Below are 20,252 nucleotides of genomic sequence, written 5' to 3' on the forward strand. Positions count from 1 at the left end.
AACAGGGGAAATTTGCTTCTACCCACTTATGGTATAGTTCATCTCACTAGGGAAATGATTCTTCATGTGGTCCCTCTGCTCTCACATCCTTGCAGAGGCTCAGAGAAATAAGACCATAAGGAAGTGGCCCATAGCCTTGACTTTGATGGCCTGGGCATGAGTTTCAGGATGGGAGCTGGAGAAAACTTCAAGAAAAAATTAAAGATAATTTGGGGAGGAGTAGGTTTATTCCTCAGGGAAAGGACACTGGGAAGAGAGAAAAAGGAAAGGAGGAGAGGAGAATGGAAAGTAAGGTAGTATTGATAACAAAAGATTTGTTAAAGAAGGAAAGCAAATATTCAATTTTAGTTTACTTTTATGACTATAAAAATCATCTCCATCTTCACAAACTCTCAGTAAAGCACCTGAGACTGAATCCACTAAAATACCTCATGGGGATGTTTTCATTCTCGTAGTTTTGGTGGAAATGGGAGAAAGATGTGGCATCCAATGTACATACCATGGAATGGGACAGCATGCTTGGTAGAATAGGATAATCCAGGCACTAAACTGATTGATCAGAAGCAAAATCTCATAAACTCGATGATGGGTGATGACTTAGAGGGCTAGGATAGGGAGGGTGGGAGGGAATCACGGGAGGGAGGGGATATGGCTATATATGTATAAATACAGCTGATGCACTTTGGTGTACCTCAAAAACTGGCACAACAGTGTAAAGCAATTATAACCCAATAAAGAGCTTAAAAAAAAAAAGAGGCAAGATCTCAGCACCAGAGATGACCAGGATGATGCAGACATTACTTCCCCAACATCAGTGCCCAATCATAGATACACACATGAAGGGTCTCTGCCACTGATCATGGGATGGGGTTTCAGCCAACTTCATTTGAAATTCAAAGGTAAGTTCATATAGGGGTTACACATATAACTGTAGTCCACATAAGAGGACTTTAGGAATATAGTATGCACATACATATCTTCATGTAAATCTGTCCAAATACGGATACAGTTTAGGCATAAGTATCTGTGTATTTTGATGACACCATTTGGTTTTTAACCATTTATTCTAAGTTCACTTAGTTGTTTTGAATTCTACTAGGCAGTAGAGTATACAGATCTATGGGAAATAGGGAGGGGACAAGGAAGTACAGTACTCTGTCCTAAAAACTTCATATTTAATCTTAAGTGTTATAAAATATTATCCTTATACCCCAACTTTCTACTTTGATCCTAAAGTAAAAATGTATGGCATAATATTTGGTAAAGGAAAAAAACATGTTTGATTCAAGTGCTACCTCATTCTATTTATTCATACCCCTGCCCACGAGGAGCAAATTGTGCCCTGCGCCTACATCCTTCAGATAAGCACACATAGGTCAGGACCAAGACCAAGACTTGCATCTTCTAGATGCAAGTCTATAGGCTTGCGTCTCTTAGTCACCACTAATAGGGTTCAACAGATGTGGGGCTACGGTCCTGAGTTAAGTGATCCAACTTGGCAGATCCAAATTCTCCTTCAGCTATATTGTTCCAATTCGGGTAAAGGTAGTAGAAAGCCCAGTTGTGGTTATAGATCCAAGAAACTTTTCCTGATCTATGTTTACTAAAAATAAGTCTAGAATTTTGATCCCTGTCCATCTTACCCCTGGCAAATATTCTCGTTTGATTCCAAGCTTGTACTGGGGGCAGGAGATGCATGATTAATTATCACCTTAAAACCCCAACAGTGTAATCTATTTCCAGTGAGAATTATGCTATAACTAAAACAGAAATAATCGGGTAATTGATGGTGATTGCCTTGCAGCTATGTCTTGGATGCCATTTCTAAAAAGGAAGCCAATTTTCTAAAAATGCATGTTAAATGTTGCACACAATTGATTCTCTATGTCATTAAGCCAAGGAGGATATTACTTACGGGGTTATTCATTTTTATTTTACTTGAATGAATGTTAAGAACCTCTAAATCACTTACAACAATTAAGACAATTAGCTCTGTGTGGAACTGTAAAGTTGGACCTCATGCCACTCTTTCCATTTCTGATATTTTCTTCCTTTATTAGAATTCACTTTGATAAACCACAAGTCAGAACAGTGTGTATTTGGCTCTCTTTTTTCATACACTGTACATACTCCTGTTGAATCTTAGTTTCCCTTTCAGATTTTTTGGGGAAGAGAAGAAATAGTAACCCTTCAATATACATCAGAAGGTTGAAATATTTTGACAGATTCTAACTACTGACTTTTCTGATGTATATTTTGTATCAGATTTAAAATTGAACTTCTCGCTTATTGCGTGGTACAATAGATAAGAAAAAAGCTGGATTATGGAGTATTTTAGTTAATAAAGCAGCAATCATTTGAATGTACATAATTCTATTCTCTGAATAGCTTCTAAATATTTCACATATTGGCACATCTATTTAAAATATTTTTCTAAAATGTATGTGTTGGAAGATAGTGAGATGAAAACTAGCATTTATTAAGCACTTATATTTCAGGTGCTTCATAAAATATAACTTATTTAATCTTCACAATGGCCTTATCACAGTGTTCTCAAACTTTAGTCTACATAAAGACCATCCATAGGGCTTGGTAAAAAGGCAAATCACCGGGGTCCACTTAGCCAAGATTCTGTTTCTGAAAATCTTAAAAGACCTCAGGGGTTTATATTTTTAACAGTCTTCCCTAGATAACTCTGATGTAGGTGGTACATGGAACACAAAGTGAGAAACATTGCCTATTATGCTATTGTTTTAGATGAATAAAGTAAGAGTCAAGAAGGTTAAGTAACTTGTCTAAGGTCACCTATTCATAGAAAAAGTGGGTAGAATGCTTTTACTCTTGAGGAAAAGCAAGTAAATCTTATGAAGAATGAGGAAATGGTAAGAAACAAGAAAGAAAATATGAGACCTTGGCATAGACAAGCAACAGCCTTGGAAATAAAAGATATTGGTAGGGTCTTTTGGTTTTGTTTATGGCAAATGTATGGTATCAAATCTACCTCCCACCATAAGCAACTGGACAAAGTATATTAAATAACTATTTGTAGACAGTGTTTAACAATCAACCCAAGGCTCTAGGCATTGAAAGAAGAGAAGCATGAAGATGAGTGTACACATTTATCCTGGTTTTCTCTCTGAGAAGACTTCCTAAACTATGGAACAGAGAAATAAAGTCCAAGAAGACTGGTATTCTTTCTGGGTTGTGTAAACAGAGGTTAAAGTTTGGAGCTTTCAAGACACTGGGGTTTGCAGGTAGGTTATTACATAGGAAGGGTCCAAAGGTAAGGAGCATAAAAATCTATCAAAATATCTCCCCTAGGATTCTTGGCTAGTTCCTAAATTGTATATTGTCAAGGTAAGATTCCAATAGGTCTAGCAGAGAAAACCCACTGGGAGCCTGGAGAGCTCTGCAGAGACTTCTGAGGCTTCAGAGTGCTGAGAAAATTTTGGATTTCAGGCCCAACCAGGGCAAAGAGATCTTTGCTAATACCTCAGGCTTCCAGTTGAGATCATGGAAGAACCATGCTGTAGAAGTAATGACCATGCACTGGGAGTAAATTCTACTCTAAAAACTACCATTGGAATTTTGATAGGGATAGCACTGAATCTATAGATAGCTTTGGGTAGTATGGACATTTTAGCAATATTAATTGTTTCAATCCATGAACATCAATGTATCTTTCCATTTCTTTGGGTCTTTTTCAGTTTCTTTCATCATAGTCTTGTAGTTTTCAGTGTAAAGATCTTTCACCTCCTTGAATAAATTTACTCCAAAATTTTCATTGTTTTTTATTCTATTGTGAATGAGATTGTTTTCTGTATTTATTTTTCAGATATTCCAATGGTATTTTTCACAGAAATAGAAAAAACAATCTCAAAATATATATGGAACAACAAAAGACTCCACATAGCCAAAGCAATCCTGAGAAAGAAGAAGAAAGCTAAAGTCATCACACTTCTTGATTTCAAACTATACTACCAACTACAGTAATCAAAACAACATGGTACTGGCATAAAAATAGACATCAAGACCAAAGGAACAGAACTGAAACCCAGAAATAAATCCATGTATGGATGGTCAACTAATATTTGACAAGGAGGCCAAAAACAGTCAATGAGGAAAAGATAGTCTCTACTAAAGATAGTGCTGAGAAAACTGGTTAACCACATGCAGAAGAATAAAATTGGAACGTTATCTTATGCCACTCACAAAAATTAACTCAAAATGGGTTAAAAACTTAAAACATAAAACCGGAAACCATAACACTCCTAAAAGAAGACGTAGAGAAAAAGCTGCTTGACATTAGTCTTGGCAATATTTTTTTTTGGGTATGACACCAATAGCACAAGCAACAAAAGCAAAAATTAATAATTTAACCCCTGATGAGGGGTTAATATCCAAAATATATAAGGAATTTATACAACTCAATAACAAAACAACAATAAACAAACAAAACTAATCTGGTTTTAGAATGGGCCGTGGAACCAAAGAGACACTTTTCCATAGAAAAAAAATTGTCCCATACAAATGGACAACAGGTAGATGAGAAGGTGTTGAACATCATTAATCATCTGAGAAATGCAAATCAAAACCCCAATGCAATATCACCTCACACCTGTTAGGATTGCTACCATCAAAAAGAAAAGATAAAACAGTGTTGGTGAAAATGTGGAGAAAACAAAATCCTTGTGCACTGTGTGAGAATGTAAATTGGTACAGCAGCTATGGAAAACAGTACTGAGGTTCCTAAAAAAATTGAAAATAGAAATATTGTACCATATAATCCAGCAACCCCACTTCTGGTTATATACTGAAAAAAAAAGAAAACAGGATCTCAAAGAGATATGTGCTGTCCCATGTTCACTGCAGCATTATTCCCAATAGCCAAGATATGGAAACAACCTAAGTGTATATCAACAGATGAACTGAGAAAGATGAACAAAGAAAATGTGGTGTGTATTTATACAATGGAATAGTATTGTATAATAATGAAAAAAGGACATCCTGCTATTTGCAATTACAAGGAATGCACCTTGAGGACATTATGCTAAGTGAAATAAGTCAGACACAGAAGGACAAATACCGTATGATATCACTTATACGAGGAATCTAAAAATGTTAAACTCATAGAAATAGAGAGCAGAATGTTGGTTATGGGGAGGGGGGTGTGGGGAGAGTGGGGGGGGCAGGGTAAGGAAAATGGTGAAATTTTGATCAAAGGGTATAAACTTCCAGGTATAAGATGAATAAGCTCTGGGGATCTAATGTACAGCACTATTATTATAGTTAACAATACTGTACCAGACACTTGAAACTTGCTAACAGAGTAAATCTTAAATGTTCTCACCACAAAAAACACATAGTTATTACGTGACTTGATGTAGGTGTCAACTAATGCTAAGGTGTTAAACATTTTGCAATATATGTATATCCAATCAATATATTGTACACCTTAAACTTACACAATGTTATATGTCAATTAGACTTCAATAAAGCTTTTAAAAAAAGGTCTTCTCTCTAAAAGTAAGAACAAAAGTGTAATAGCTCCATCCTAATGAAGGCTAAAGGCAAGTCTCCAAATCAAGGTAATCCTCCTATAACTTAAACTCTTATCAAAAAATATAACTCTCTCTAGAGGTTAACAACAAAATCCAGAGCACCTACAATTTATCATCCACAAGCTCCAGAAGGTAATATAAAAATTTACCAGATAAGTGAAGGTGGAAAAAACAGCAAATATTAATCAAGAGTGAACACAATAAAGAGAGGAATCAAGATGGCAGAGTAGGAGGACATGCGCTCATTCCTCTTGCAAGAGCACCGGAATTAAAACTAACTGCTGAATAATCATCGACAGAAAGACACTGGAACTCACCAAAAAAAAGCACCCCACATCCAGAGACAAAGGATAAGCCACAATGAGACAGTAGGAGGGGTGCAATCGCGTTAAAAACAAATCCCATAAATGCGGGGTGGGTGACTCATAAGCTGGAGAACAGTTATACCGCAGAAGTCCACCCACTAAAGTGAGGGTTCTGAGCCCCACATCAGGCTTCCCAACCTGAGAGTCCAGCAACAGGAAGAGGAATCCCCAGAGAATCAGACTTTGAAAGTCAGCAGGATTTGATTGCAGGACCTCCACAGGACTGGGGGAAATGGAGACTCCACTCTTGGAGGGCACACAAAAAAGTGTGCTCACCAGGACCCAGGAGGAAGGAGCAGTGACCCCATAGGAGACTGAACCAGACCTACCTGCTGGTGTTGGAGGGTTGCCTGCAGAGGTGGGGGGCAGCTGTGGCCCACTGAGGAGACAGGGACACTGGCAGCAGGGATTCTGGGAAGTGCTCATTGGCGTGAGCCCTCCCAGAGTTCGCCATTAGCCCCACCAAAGAGCCTGTAAGCTCCAGTGCTGGATAGCCTCAGGCCAAACATCAAACAAGGTGGGAACACAGCCCCACCCATTGGCTGACAAGCATAAAGTGTCACCGAGCTCCGCCCACCAAATCACATTAAAGTTTTACTCAGCTTCACCCACCCAGCCCTACCCACCATCAGTCCCTCCCATCAGGAAGCACCCACAAGCTTCCTAGATAGCTTCCTCCACAAGAGGGCACACAGCAGAATCAAGCAGTATCAGCAGTATTTCATCTTGTGGAACTGAAAACCACAGTCACAGAAAGACAGAGAAAATGAAAAGGCAAAAGACTTTGTACCCGATGCAGGAACAAGATAAAACACCACAAAAACAACTAAATGAAGAGGAGATAGGCACCCTTCCAGAAAAAGAATTCAGAATAATGATGGTGAAGATGATCCAGGACTTTGAACAAAGACTGGATGCAAAGATCGAAAGGTTGCAAGAAAAGTTTACCAAAGACCTAGAAGAATTAAAGAACAAACAGACACATGCAACACAATAACTGAAATGAAAAATACACTAGAAGGAACCAACAGCAGATTAACTGAGGCAGAAGGGCAAATAAGTGACATGGAAGACAGAATGGTGATAATCACTGATGTGGAAAAGAATAAAGAAAAAAGAATGAAAAGAACTGAAGACAGCCTAAGAGACCTCTAGGACAACGTTAAACACACGAACATTCGCATTATAGAGGTCCCAGAAGGAGAAGAGAGAGAGAAAGGGCCCGAGAAAATACTGGAAGAGATTATAGTTGAAAACTTCCCTAACATGGGAAAGGAAATAGCTACCCAAGTCCAGGAAATGCAGAGAGTCCCAGGCAGGATAAACCCAAGGAGAAACATGCCAAGACACATAGTAGTCAAGTTGAGAAAAATTAAAGGCAGAGAAAAGTTATTAAAAGCAACAAGGGAAAAATGACAAATAACATACAAGGGAACTCCCATCAGATTAACAGCTGATTTCTCAGAAGAAACTCTGCAAGCCAGAGGGAGTGGCATGATATATTTAAAGTGATGAAAGGGAAGAACCTACAACCAAGAACACTCTACCCAGCAAGGATCTCATTCAGATTCGACGGAGAAATCAAAAGCTTTACAGACAAGCAACAGCTAAGAGAATTCAGCACCACCAAACCAGCCCTACAACAATTGCTACAGGAAATTTTCTAAGCGGGAAACATAAGAGAAGAAAAGGACCTACAGAAACAAAAACAAAACAATTAAGAACATGGTAATAGGAACATACATATCAATAATTACCTTGAGTGTAAATAGACTAAATGCACCAACCAAGAGACACAGACTGTCTGAATGGGTACAAAAACAAGACCCATATATATGCTGTCTACAAGAGACTCACTTCAGACCTAGGGACACATACAGACTGAAAGTGAGGGGATGGAAAAAGATATTCCATGCACATGGAAATCAAAAGAAAGCTGCAGTAGCGATACTCATATCTGATAAAATAGACTTTCAAATAAAAAATGTTACAAGAGACAAGAAAGGACACTACATAAAGATCGAGGGATCAATCCAAGAAGAAGAGAGAACAATTATAAATATATACGCACCCAATATAGGAGCACCTCAATACCTAAGGCAAATGCTAACAACTATGAAAGAGGAAATTAACAGTAACACAATCATAGTGGGGGACTTTAACACCCCACTCACACCAATGGACAGATCATCCACACAGAAAATTAAGAAGGAAACACAAGCTTTAAATGACACAATAAATCAGCTGGATTTAATAGATATCTACATGACATTACATCCAAAAACAGCAGATTACATGTTCTTCTCAAGTGCACATGGAACATTCTCCAGGATAGATCACATTTTGGATCATAAATCAAGCGTTGGTAAATTCAAGAAGACTGAAATCGTATCAAGCATCTTTTTTGACCACAACACTATGAGATTAGAAATCTATTACAGGAAAAAATCTGTAAAATACACAAACACATGGAGGCTAAACAATACACTACTAAATAACCAAGGGATCACTGAAGAAATTAAAGAGGAAATCAAAAAATACCTAGAGACAAATGACAATGAAAACACAACAATCCAAAACCTATGGGATGCAGCAAAGGCAGTTCTAAGAGGGAATTTTATAGCAATACAATCCTACCTCAAGAAACAAGAAAATTCCAAAATAAACAATCTAACCTTACACCTAAAGAAAATAGAGAAAGAAGAGCAAACATAACCCAAAGTTAGTAGACAGAGAGAAATCATAAAGATCAGAGCAGAAATAAATAAAATAGAAACAAAGAAAACAACAGAAAAAAATCAATAAAACTAAAAGCTGGTTCTTTGAGAAGATGAATAAAATTGATAAACCTCTAGCAAGACTCATCAAGAAAAAGAGGGAGAGCACTCAAATCAATACAATTAGAAATGAAACAGGAGAAGTTAAACTGACACTGCAGAAATAAAAAGCACCATAAGAGACTACTACAAGCAACTATATGCCAATACAATGGACAACCTGGGTGAAATGGACAGATTCTTAGAAAGGTATAACATTCCGAGACTGAATCAGGAAGAAATAGAAAGTATGAACAGACCAATCTCAAGTAATGAAATTGAAATTGTGATTAAAAATCTCCCAACAAACGAAAGTCCAGGACCAGATGGATTCACGGGTAAATTTTATCAAACATTTAGAGAAGAGCTAACACCCATCCTTCTCAAGCTTTTCCAAAACATTGCAGAGGATGGAACACTCCCAAACTCATTCTACAAGGCCACATCACCCTGATACCAAAACCAGAAAAAGATACTACAGAAAAAGAAAATTACAGACCAATATCACTGATGAATTTAGATGCAAAAATCCTCAACAAAATACTAGCCAACAGAATCCAACAACACATTACAAGGATCATACACCATGATCAAGTGGGGTTTATCGCTGGAATGCAAGAATTCTTCAACATATGCAAATCAATCAATGTGATACACTATATTAACAAACTGAAAGATAAAAACCACATGATCATCTCAATAGATGGAGAAAAAGCTTTTGACAAAATTCAACACGAATTTATGATAAAAACTCTCCAGAAGGTGGGCACAGAGGCAACCTACCTCAACATAATAAAGGCCATATATGACAAACCCACAGCAAACATCATCCTCAATGGTGAAAAACTGAAAGCATTCCCTCTAAGATCAGGAACAAGACAAGGATGTCCACTCTCACCACTACTATTCAACGTAGTTTTGGAAGCCCTTGCCACAGCAATCAGAGAAGAAAGAGAAATAAAAGGAATACAAATTGGAAAAGAAGAAGTAAAACTGTCACTGTTCGCAGATGACATGATATTATACATAGAAAATACTAAAGATGCCACCAGAAAACTGTTTGAGCTAATCAATGAATTTGGTAAAGTTGCAGGATACAAAATTAACACACAGAAATCTCTTGTATTTCTATACACTAACAACAAAAGATCAGAAAGAGAAATTAAGGAAACAATCCCATTCACCACTGCAACCAAAAGAATAAAATACCTAGGAATAAACCAAACTAAGGAGGTAAAAGACCTGTACTCAGAAAATTATAAGGCACCAATGAAAGAAATCATAGATGACACAGACAGATGGAGGGACATACCATGTTCTTGGATTGGAAGAATCAACATTGTGCAAATGACTATACTACCCAAAGCAATTTACAGATTCAGTGCAATCCCGATCAAATTACCAATGGCATTTTTCACAGAACTAGAACAGGAAATTTTATGATTTGTATGGAAATGCAAAAGACCCCAAATAGCCAAAGCAATCTTGAGAAGGAAAGATGGAGTTGGTGGAATCAGGCTTCCTGACTTCAAACTATAATACAAGGCTACAGTGATCAAGACAGTATGGTACTGGCACAAACACAGAAATATACAACAGGATAGAAAGCCCAGAGATAAACTATGGTCAACTAATCTATGACAAAGGAGGCAAGGATATACAATGGAGAAAAGGCAGCCTCTTCAATAAGTGGTGCTAGGAAAATTGGTCAGCTACATATAAAAGAATGAAATTAGAATGCTCTCTAACACCATACACAAAAATAAACTCCAAATGGATTAAAGACCTAAATGTAAGGCAGACACTATAAAACTCCTAGAGGAAAACAAAGGAAGAACACTCTTCAACGTAAATAACAGCAAGATCTTTTTTGATCCACCCCCTAGAGTAATGGAAATAAAAACAAAAAGAAATAAGTGGGACCTAAGGAAACTTCAAAGCTTCTGCACAGCAAAGGAAGCTATAAGCAAGACGAAAACACAACCCTCAGAATGGGAGAAAATATTTGCAAACGAATCAACAGACAAAGGATTAATCTCTGAAATATATAAACAGTTCATCCAACTCAATATCAAAACAACAAACAACCCAATCAAAAAATGCGCAGAAGACCTAAACAGGCATTTCTCCATAGAAGACATATGGATGGCCAAGAGGCACATGAAAAGCTGCTCAACATCACTAATTCTTAGAGAAATGCAAATCCAAACTATAATGAGGTATCACCTCACACTGGTTAGAATGGGCATCATCAGAAAATCGACAAACAGTTAATGCTGGAGAGGGTGTGGAGAAAAGGGAATGCTCTTGCTCTGTTGGTGGGAATATAAATTGATACAGCCACTATGGAGAACAGTATGGAGATTCCTTGCAAAACTAAATATAGAATTACCATATGACCCAGCAATCCCACTGCTGGGCATATACCCAGAGAACACCATAATTCAAAAAGACACATGCACTCCTGTGTTCATTGCAGCACTATTTACAATAGCCAGGACATGGAAGAAACCTAAATGTCCACCAACAGATGAATGGATAAAAAAGATGTGGTACATATATACAATGGAATAGTACTCAGCTGTAAAAAGCAATGAAACTGGAACATTTGTAGAGACATGGATGGACCTAGAGACTAGAGTGAAGTGAATCAGAAAGAGAAAAACAAATATGGTATATTAACACATACATGTGGAATATAGAAAAATGGTAGAAATCAACTGGTTTGCAAGGCAGAAATAGTGACACAGATGTAGAGAACAAATATATGGACACCAAGTGGGGAAAGTGAGGAGGGTTGTGGGGGAGTGAATTGGCAGATTGGGATAACAAATAGTACACTCTAAAAATATGCAGTTTATTGTATGTTAACTGTATCTCAATAAAAGTTCTTAAAAAATAAAAAAATTTAAAAAAGAAACAAAAGGAGAGAACACAATCAATGAAAGACCTCAGGGATATTAAAGATACTAGACTTAGCAGATGAGGTCTTCAAAGTAACTATTAGTAGTATGTTAAATGATATAAAAGAAAAGATGGGCAAAATTAATAAAGTTAAAATATTTCAATGGTGTTTTAGAAAGAGAATGACCTACATTTACATTTAAGATCTAAAAAATATAATGTCTGAAATTTAAAACTCATTGGATAATTAAAGAGAAGATTGAACACAGTGGAACACAGGATTGGTAAATTAGAAAACTATTCAAAAGAAAAATATCCAGACTGAAGAACTGAACCAGAAGAATGCATAAGACATATGTGAGACATATTCAAAAGGTCTAACACAAATGTAATTGGAGTTTTAGAAGGGGAGAAGAAAATGTCACCTGTTCAAACAAAATCTGGATGAAAATTTTCCAAATCTGATAAAAGGCAACAACACACAAATTCGAGATATTCAGCAAACCCCATGTAAGATTGTTAATAAATACATAGGTACAAGAGAGTCAAATTACTTTAGTTCACTGAGAAAAGAGCAAATAAAATCAGCAAGAAAAAGGGCATATTCCCTTCAAAAGAATGAGAATAAAAGTGATAGTAGACCTTTGAATAGAACGTTTCTTTTAGGAGCTGAAAGAAAAAAAGCTGCCAATCTAGAAGTCTATACCATTACATACCCTTTAAAAATAAAGAGAAATACAAAAAAGATAAAAATGAACAAAAGTGAAAATAAAATAAATACAAATGACAAAACCTGAAAGAATTCATTGCCAGCAGACTTGTGTACAAGAAATTATCTCAGAGGGAAGCACAGACCTACAGGAATAAACGAAAGTAACAGAAAAGGGTAAAGATTTGAGCTATTCTTCAGGTTTATCAAATAGTGAGGCATTCAATGAATGGCTCCATTTTTTTCAAAGACTTGCCATTGTACCAAAAGTTGGGAAATATTGAAATACAATCAGAAATTTTAATTCAAGTCTTCCTTGTAAACTTTAAAATGTGCTGTTTTCATTAAAACCATTTCTTAGTAACAAGATAAAACATATCAATGAAACTGACACATACAACTTATTGATCATTTGCCATGTCATAATCTGATCTGCTAATTTCCAATATTCATTTTAGTTACATTAGAGACTCAGAGATTTTGTGACATATAGTCTGAGATTAACAGGGAAAGAAATGCAATGTGCGATTGTAGTTTCATTCTGTAAACCAAAACCATTGATTGTGTGCTCACTGAGGGTAAAGTATCAGAAGCAGATCCTTCTGAATATAAACACAGGGCAGAAAACACTTGTCCAGCCTTAATCAGTTCTTTACTTCTTGAGAGAGAATGCAAATCAAAGAAAGAGAATAGTAGAGGATTATTATAGAATTCTCTTTCCCAAACTCCATATTCATGTATCTTTTATTGATGATTTACATTGTAACTGATCCTAAGCGCTACAAAAACAAGTATTAAATAGACATAGTCCATTCTCAAAAGCTTCCAGTCTAATAGGAAAAGAGAGAAATGCAATAATAAATAAATGCCATGAAGTGTTGTAGGTGACATAATAGAAATCTAGAAGGTTTCAGTGTGACACAAAGGAGAAAATGAGCAATTCATCCTGGAATGTGTCAAAAATATATTCATAGGAGAGGTGACATGAGCTCTACATTTTGAAAGATTAGATGCCATTTGCCAATGGCCGTGAAGGAGAAAAGCATGTCAGGCAGAAGAGGCAGAGAGGAAGGGCACGGGTTAGAAAAGCAGTATTAATAATTTGGGAGTGAATGTGGCACCATGTGGGAGGTGAAGCATGGCTAGAGGGAAGCTGGGGAAGTTCACAGAGCACACACTACTGAGGATATTCTATGCCACATGTAAGATACAGACTCTTGTTTTATTGGCAAAAACTGCCATTATTTAGTCCAAGCCTTCTTCAAATGGAAAAATAAATGTAGCCAAGCCCTACTAGAACTGTGCTAAAATGGTCTTCATAAACCACATATGGATATTTAAATTTAAATGTAATAAAATTAAAAATGCACCTCCTTGGCTGTACTAGCTACATCTGAAATATTATAAGACATATGCAGCTAGTGACTAGTGGACTTGACAGCACATTCAGTGGCTTGACAAAACCTAAGCTTGTCTTTCAGTCAAGTAAAGGCCAAAACAGGAGTCCCAGATAAGAGGCAATGGAAGTTTGATTATCACAGTCATTCAAAAATCCAGGCTGACAGAATCTCTGCTATCTTCAAAATGTGGCTTTCCAAATCACACTAAGCATCAATATCCAGACAGTAGATTGGGGAAGAGCATTGGAGGATCTTGTAAAAGATTTTATGGGTCAGAACTATAGGAAATACATATCCCTCTGTTCCCATCTTATTGACTAGAAAAAAACTCAGTGTTAAGGGCACAGGAAGGCTGGAAAAGATAGTGTCGCTGGAAGCCCAGGAAGAAAAGGACACAGGTATGCAGATTTGTCTGCAATCTCAGTCACTCCCAAATAACTCGAGGTCTTCATCATTCACTGCAACCATTGTGCCCTGATGCTCACTGAGGCCATCTTCATCTTTGGGTGTTCATCCTTCTACCAAATGCCTCCGAGCTCTGGGTTTTACAGAGTGATTCTCTAGCTTCTGCTTCACCGCCAATTATACTTGTTATTGTGGTTGTTTGTTTCGCCACTCTTGTGTTTTAGCCCAGATCAAATAAAAAAATTCCTGTAAGAATATAAATAGACAGACATGTTATATAAGTAACCTCAATTTTTCATCCTTCTAAGTCAGAGAAGATGCTTGATATGATTTCAATTTTCTTGAATTTACCAAGGCTTGATTTGTGACCCAAGATGTGATCTATCCTTGAAGATGTCCATGTGCACTTGAGAAGAAAGTGTATTCTGTCATTTTTGGATGGAAAGTCCTATAAATATCAAGTCGAGATGGTCTAATGTGTCATTTAAAGCTTGTGTGTCCTTATTTATTTTCTGTCTGGATGATCTGTCCATTGATGTAAGTGGGGTGTTAAATTCTCCTACTATTATTGTATTACTGTCGATGTCCCCTTTTATGGCTGTTAGCATTTGCCTTATGTATTGAGGTCCTCCTACACTGGGTGCAAAGATATTTACAATTATTATATGTTCTTCTTGGATGGATCCCTTGATCATTACGTAGTGTCCTTCCTTTTCTCTTGTAACAGTCTTTACTTTAAAGTCTAATTTTTCCGATATGAGTATTGCTACTCCAGCTTTCTTTTGACTTCCATTTGCATCGAATATCTTTTTCCATCCCTTTACTTTCAGTCTATATGTATCCCTTGGTCTGAAGTGGGTTTCTTGTAGGCAGCACATGTAAGGGTCTTGCTTTTGTATCCATTCAGACAGTCTGTGTCTTTTGGTTGGAGCATTTAATCCATTTACATTTAAGGTGATTATTGACATGTGTATTTCTATTACCATGTTCTTAATTGTTTTGGGTTTGTTTTTGTAGGTCTTTTCCTTCTCTTGTGTTTCCTACTTAGAAAAGTTCCTTTAGCAATGGTTGTAAGGCTGGTTTGGTGGTGCTGAATTCTCTTAGCTGTTGCTTGTCTGTAAAGCTTTTGATTGCTCCATCAAATCTGAATGAGATCCTTGCTGGGTAGAGTATTCTTGGCTGTAGGTTTTTCTCTTTCAGGACTTTCAGTATATCCTGCCATTCCCTTCTGGCCTGCAGAGTTTCTGCAGAAAGATCAGCTGTTATCCTTATGGGTTTTCCCTTATATGTTATTTGTTGCTTTTCTCTTGCTGCTTTTAATATTTTTTCTTTGTGTTTAATTTTCATTACCTTGATTAATATGTACCTTGGTGTATTTCTCCTTGGGTTTATTCTGTATGGGACTCGCTGTGCTTCTTGGACTTGAATAATTATTCGCTTTCCCACTTTGGGGAAGTTTTCCACTATAACCTCTTCAAATATCTTCTCAGACCCTTTCTTTCTTTCTTCTTCTTCTGGGATGCCTATGATTCAAATGTTGGTGTGCTTAATGTTGTCACCAAGGTCTCTGAGCCTGTCATCCATTCTATTTATTCTTTTTTCTCTTTTCTGCTCTGTGGCAGTTATTTCCCCCATTCTATCTTCCAACTCACTTATTCGTTCTTCTGCCTCAGTTATTCTGCTGTTTATACCATCTAGAGTATTTTTAATTTCAGTTATTTTGTTGTCCATTACTGTTTGTCTGCTCTTTAGCTCTTCTGAGTCCTTATTAACTGTTTCTTGTATTTTCTGAATTTTGTTGTTGAGATTTTTGATTTTCTTTTATTATTATTGGAATATAATTGCTTTACACTCGGTTACGTTGGGATCCCTGCAGTCCTTTCTGGTGTCCAAGGTCGTCTGCTGGTGTTCAGTTGGTTCTCTGTGGGAATTATTGCATCTTTTGGTGCATTTCCAATGCATCTGTGGAGAGGGATGCATTCCACGTCCCTCTGCTTCGCTGCCATCTTTTCTCCCCCTCGATCACCTTTACTATCATTACTCTGAAATTTTTTTCAAGCAATTTTCCTATTTCCTCTTCATTTATTTGGTCTTGTGCATTTTTTTTTCCTGTTCCTTTGCCTGCATGGTGTTTCTTTGTTTTCTCATTTTGTCTAATTTATAGGATTTGCTGTTTCCTTTCCCTATGCTGCCTAGTAGTAATTTCTCTTGTTTCTGCCCTCTGCCCCCTGTGGTGGGGTTTGTCCAGTGTCTTGAGTAGACTTCCTGGTTGGGGGGTGTCTGGGGTCTGCTTTCCGGTGTGTGGCTCTGTGTGTGTCTTTTCTCTCTGATGAGCAGGCCCTTGTCAGGTGGTGTGTTTTAGGGTATCTGTGAGGTTAATATGGCTTTAGGTAGTCTGTGTGCTGATGGGTGGGTCTGTGTTCCTGTCTTGTTTGTAGTTTGGTGTGAGGTGTCCAGCACTGGCAGTTGCAGACAGTTGGACGAAGCCGGGTCTTAGACTCTGATACAAGGCTCTGTGAGAGTTCTCTACAATTAATCTTCCCTTTATCTGAGGACTCCCTAGTAGTCTAGCATCCTGGAGTTAGTGCTCCCTCCCCAGAGCCTCCTACTTGACTTTTGATGGAGTAGTCCAGACTTCAGAGGTTGCTTGTCCTGGCAATAAAGCGGTTTAAAGAAGACTGTCCAAACCCCAGACTAATGGCAGAGTGTTGAGTCAAACAAATACCGGTTATGTCGGGATCTTTGCAGTCCTTTCTGGTGTCCGAGGTTGTCTGCTGGTGTTCAGCTGGTTCTCTGTGGGAATTATTACATGAGAGAGTAGCCTAGACATAGATATACTATCAACTGTTAAAACAGATAGCTAGTGGGAAGCTGCTGTATAACAAAGGGAGATCAACTTGATGATGGGTGATGCCTTAGAGGGCCAGGACAGGGAGGGTGGGAGGGAGTCACAGGAAGGAGGGGATATATGTATAAATACAGCTGATTCACTTTGGTGTACCTCAAAAACTGGTACCAGAGTGTAAAGCAATTATATTCCAATAAAGAGCTTAAAAAAAAATGCTATTCCTCCTCACCAGCTACTCTACTTCTTGACCCTAAAAATGCAGTCTATTAGGCAAGTCAAAAATTTTCAGCTGGTGCCCTCTCCTTCCATTTCTTGCTTCTGGCCCAGGACCCACCTCTCACACTTTTACCTCAAGCAGTTTTCCTGCCAGCCAGAAGTTGCCAAGTAACTGTTACCATTATTTGTACAGAAACCTTTACTTGTTAAGTTGGTGCCCTCTCGGAGCAATTCTGCTTTCTAAGAGAAAGAACATGTCATTAAAGGAAGTTCAGAGCAGAAACTTAGGTGGCAAATTGGATATAAAATTTACTGGGAAGTATCCAGTGTTTGCTTTAGATTCTGCACTATCTCTAGCATATGGCTGGAGCGCTTAATAGTATGCCTTAATGGTTTGTGTGAGGGTAGAAGGGCAAGAATGTGACTTGCCCAGCCAGAAACCCTTCAATAAAGAAACATACTGTGTTGTTGCCTCCCTAAGAGGTATTATGGAGAGTGTAAACAGGAGGCTTGAATTATTTATAAAAACTGTTCATAGTAAACATGGTTGCCAAGGGAATGAGGCAATGTGGCTTCAGGTAGATAACTTACTGCCAAAACTCCAACTTCTTTTTCTTTTTTTCTTTTGCTAACTCTAGTGATCTTTTCAAACTTCCATTTTGGGGGATAGATCCCTAAAGATATGTATGTTTAATGTGGCAGAAAAACCTACAAATACTTCCAGTAGAACAGAAACAGAAGTAGCTTGTAAATGACAGCTCAGGAAAGAGAAAAGGCTGTTTTCTGGATTGAAAGTAGCAGGGACTCGGGGACCTCTGTTCAAAGAAATGTCAAGTGATTATAGCTATGTGCTTCGTCTCACAGCTATCATACCACCCCATGTGATAGTGATATCCCTTAGAAGAAATGTGAGGAACAATGCAGGCCAAATTAAGAAAAGGATGATTCCTTCTTTGTGCTTCAGTCTATCTGCAAAATGGAATTAAGGATGCAAACATCAGGATTGCTCTTTCCTTATGGGGATATTTTGAAGATGCAAAAATTGCAGTAAGCAGAAAAAGTATATATTGGTCTTATAAATCAGAGACATTTTCAAAATGCAAATCTGATCATATCATACATTTCATGATTTGAAACATTTCAATGATTACTATGTCTCTGGGGTTAAAGATGAAGATCTTTATCCCAATCCAGGCCACCCAGGCCCTGCATGATCTGGCTTTACCCCAAATCCCCTCCGAGGGCTCTGTCATCCAACCACACTGACCCTCCTTCAGTTTCTCATAAGCACTGTCTTCACTAGAGCTGCAAAGTCATTGCACAAGGAGTTCCCTCTGACAGGAATGTTCTCTCCTATTTTAGCCTTGTTAACCCCACTCATTTTTTTTTTTTTAGTTCCTTTCCTTAGGGAAGCCTAGGTGACATATCTGACTAAGGTATATTCTCACTCTGACATGCATTTATAGCATTTCTTCTTGGTAACACTTATTACCTGCTAGTTTACATTTGCTTGCATGATTATGTGTTTAATGTGTTATCTTCCCACGATACTCTAAACTCTGTTTTCATCACCATTTCATCTCTAGAATCCAGTGATGTTCCTGCCACATTGCAGATATTTAATGTGTAGCACATCAAGAAAAAAAGACACAGATGAAAGACAACATCAGTGAAAGAACAAAAAAATAAAGGAGAGAAAACAAGGAAAGAAAGAGGAAAAGAAGAAAGGAAGAAACATCTATCTGGAGGAGAAACACTGTAGTCAGTGATTATTTGATGTCAAACAAATCTACCATCGCAGTTAAAACTACACAGTTAGAACTACTTGTTAGGCTTACAGAGGCAGTTTTTGTGTCTTTCTTCTTTCCCAAGGTGTCACCTCACCCTCCTTGAAGCGCACCTCCACCATTCATGGCAACTCTACACTGCTAGCCAACATGCAAAATCTTGTTTACTGTATTATAATTGTAAAACCCTGGCATGGAGTATGATGAAACAGGTTCTGGATACAGCCAATGAGAAAGAGTTTTATACAGACTACTCTGGCATTCATTACATGATGTTGGAACCTTACACTCACATGAATTAGAATTTTTTTGGTAAAACAGCCAATTCTTTGATGTAAATTACTCCATGTATGACTGGTAAATAGAGAAAGATGTTCTTAAAACATCAGAAGTAATATTGGTTCTTATATGGTTCGCTGGTAGCTTAATGTTTCAAAGTTACCCAGAGCAAGCTTTGTCACAATTAAAGAAAAATCATAGCAATACATGAATATCTTGAGGAAAAACGCTTAAAAATCTACAAAAGCCTTTCCTTTGGTGCTTGAAGAACATCTCTACATGTGTAACTATGTTAAACTCATTGGTGAAGCTGCCAGTACAGATTAAGCAGCTATAAAGCATTAATCCTTATATGAAAACAATGGATTAATGAAAAAGTCTACATATTAGATCAGATTTTTATTTTGGGGAAAAATTGTTCATTTTGAAAACCTACATCTCAAAGGAACAAGCAGGAGCTGCAGGACTTAGGACTGATAATCACCAACTTACTTTGAAGGCAGGTACAAATGCTGTTAGCAGGTTAATGATGCCAGTATATATATATATATATATATATATATGTATTTTTTTTCTTGATGGTAACTGTTCTGTTTTTTTTAGTGCTTTGCTCTTCAAATTCCACAGTTTTGAGTGGTCTCCCCTTGTTTTACTTTCCCCATGGGCCCTGTTATTTTTAGTGTTCAATTTTGCAGAATGGAAGGTTTTCCAATAGCGCAAATGTCGGCATTGTAACAGAAATGCCCATATCTCTTTTTTATGCCACTGTCTCTGGCTAAAAACAAACTAATATTTTGTCTGGCTACCGATCATGTTGGGAAAATTTGAAAGCAAGGAAAATATGTGTTGTTTCAATATTTTAACTGACCTCTCTAGCGTCTAGTCAGGTAGGAATTTAGGTCTTCTTCTGGCTTTAAATGAAGATATAATTTTTCTCTGGTAGGCAAGAAAATTCTCCAACC

The sequence above is a fragment of the Hippopotamus amphibius genome, chromosome 5 (genome assembly GCF_030028045.1).
Source record: "Hippopotamus amphibius kiboko isolate mHipAmp2 chromosome 5, mHipAmp2.hap2, whole genome shotgun sequence".
In the NCBI taxonomy this organism is placed as follows: domain Eukaryota; kingdom Metazoa; phylum Chordata; class Mammalia; order Artiodactyla; family Hippopotamidae; genus Hippopotamus; species Hippopotamus amphibius.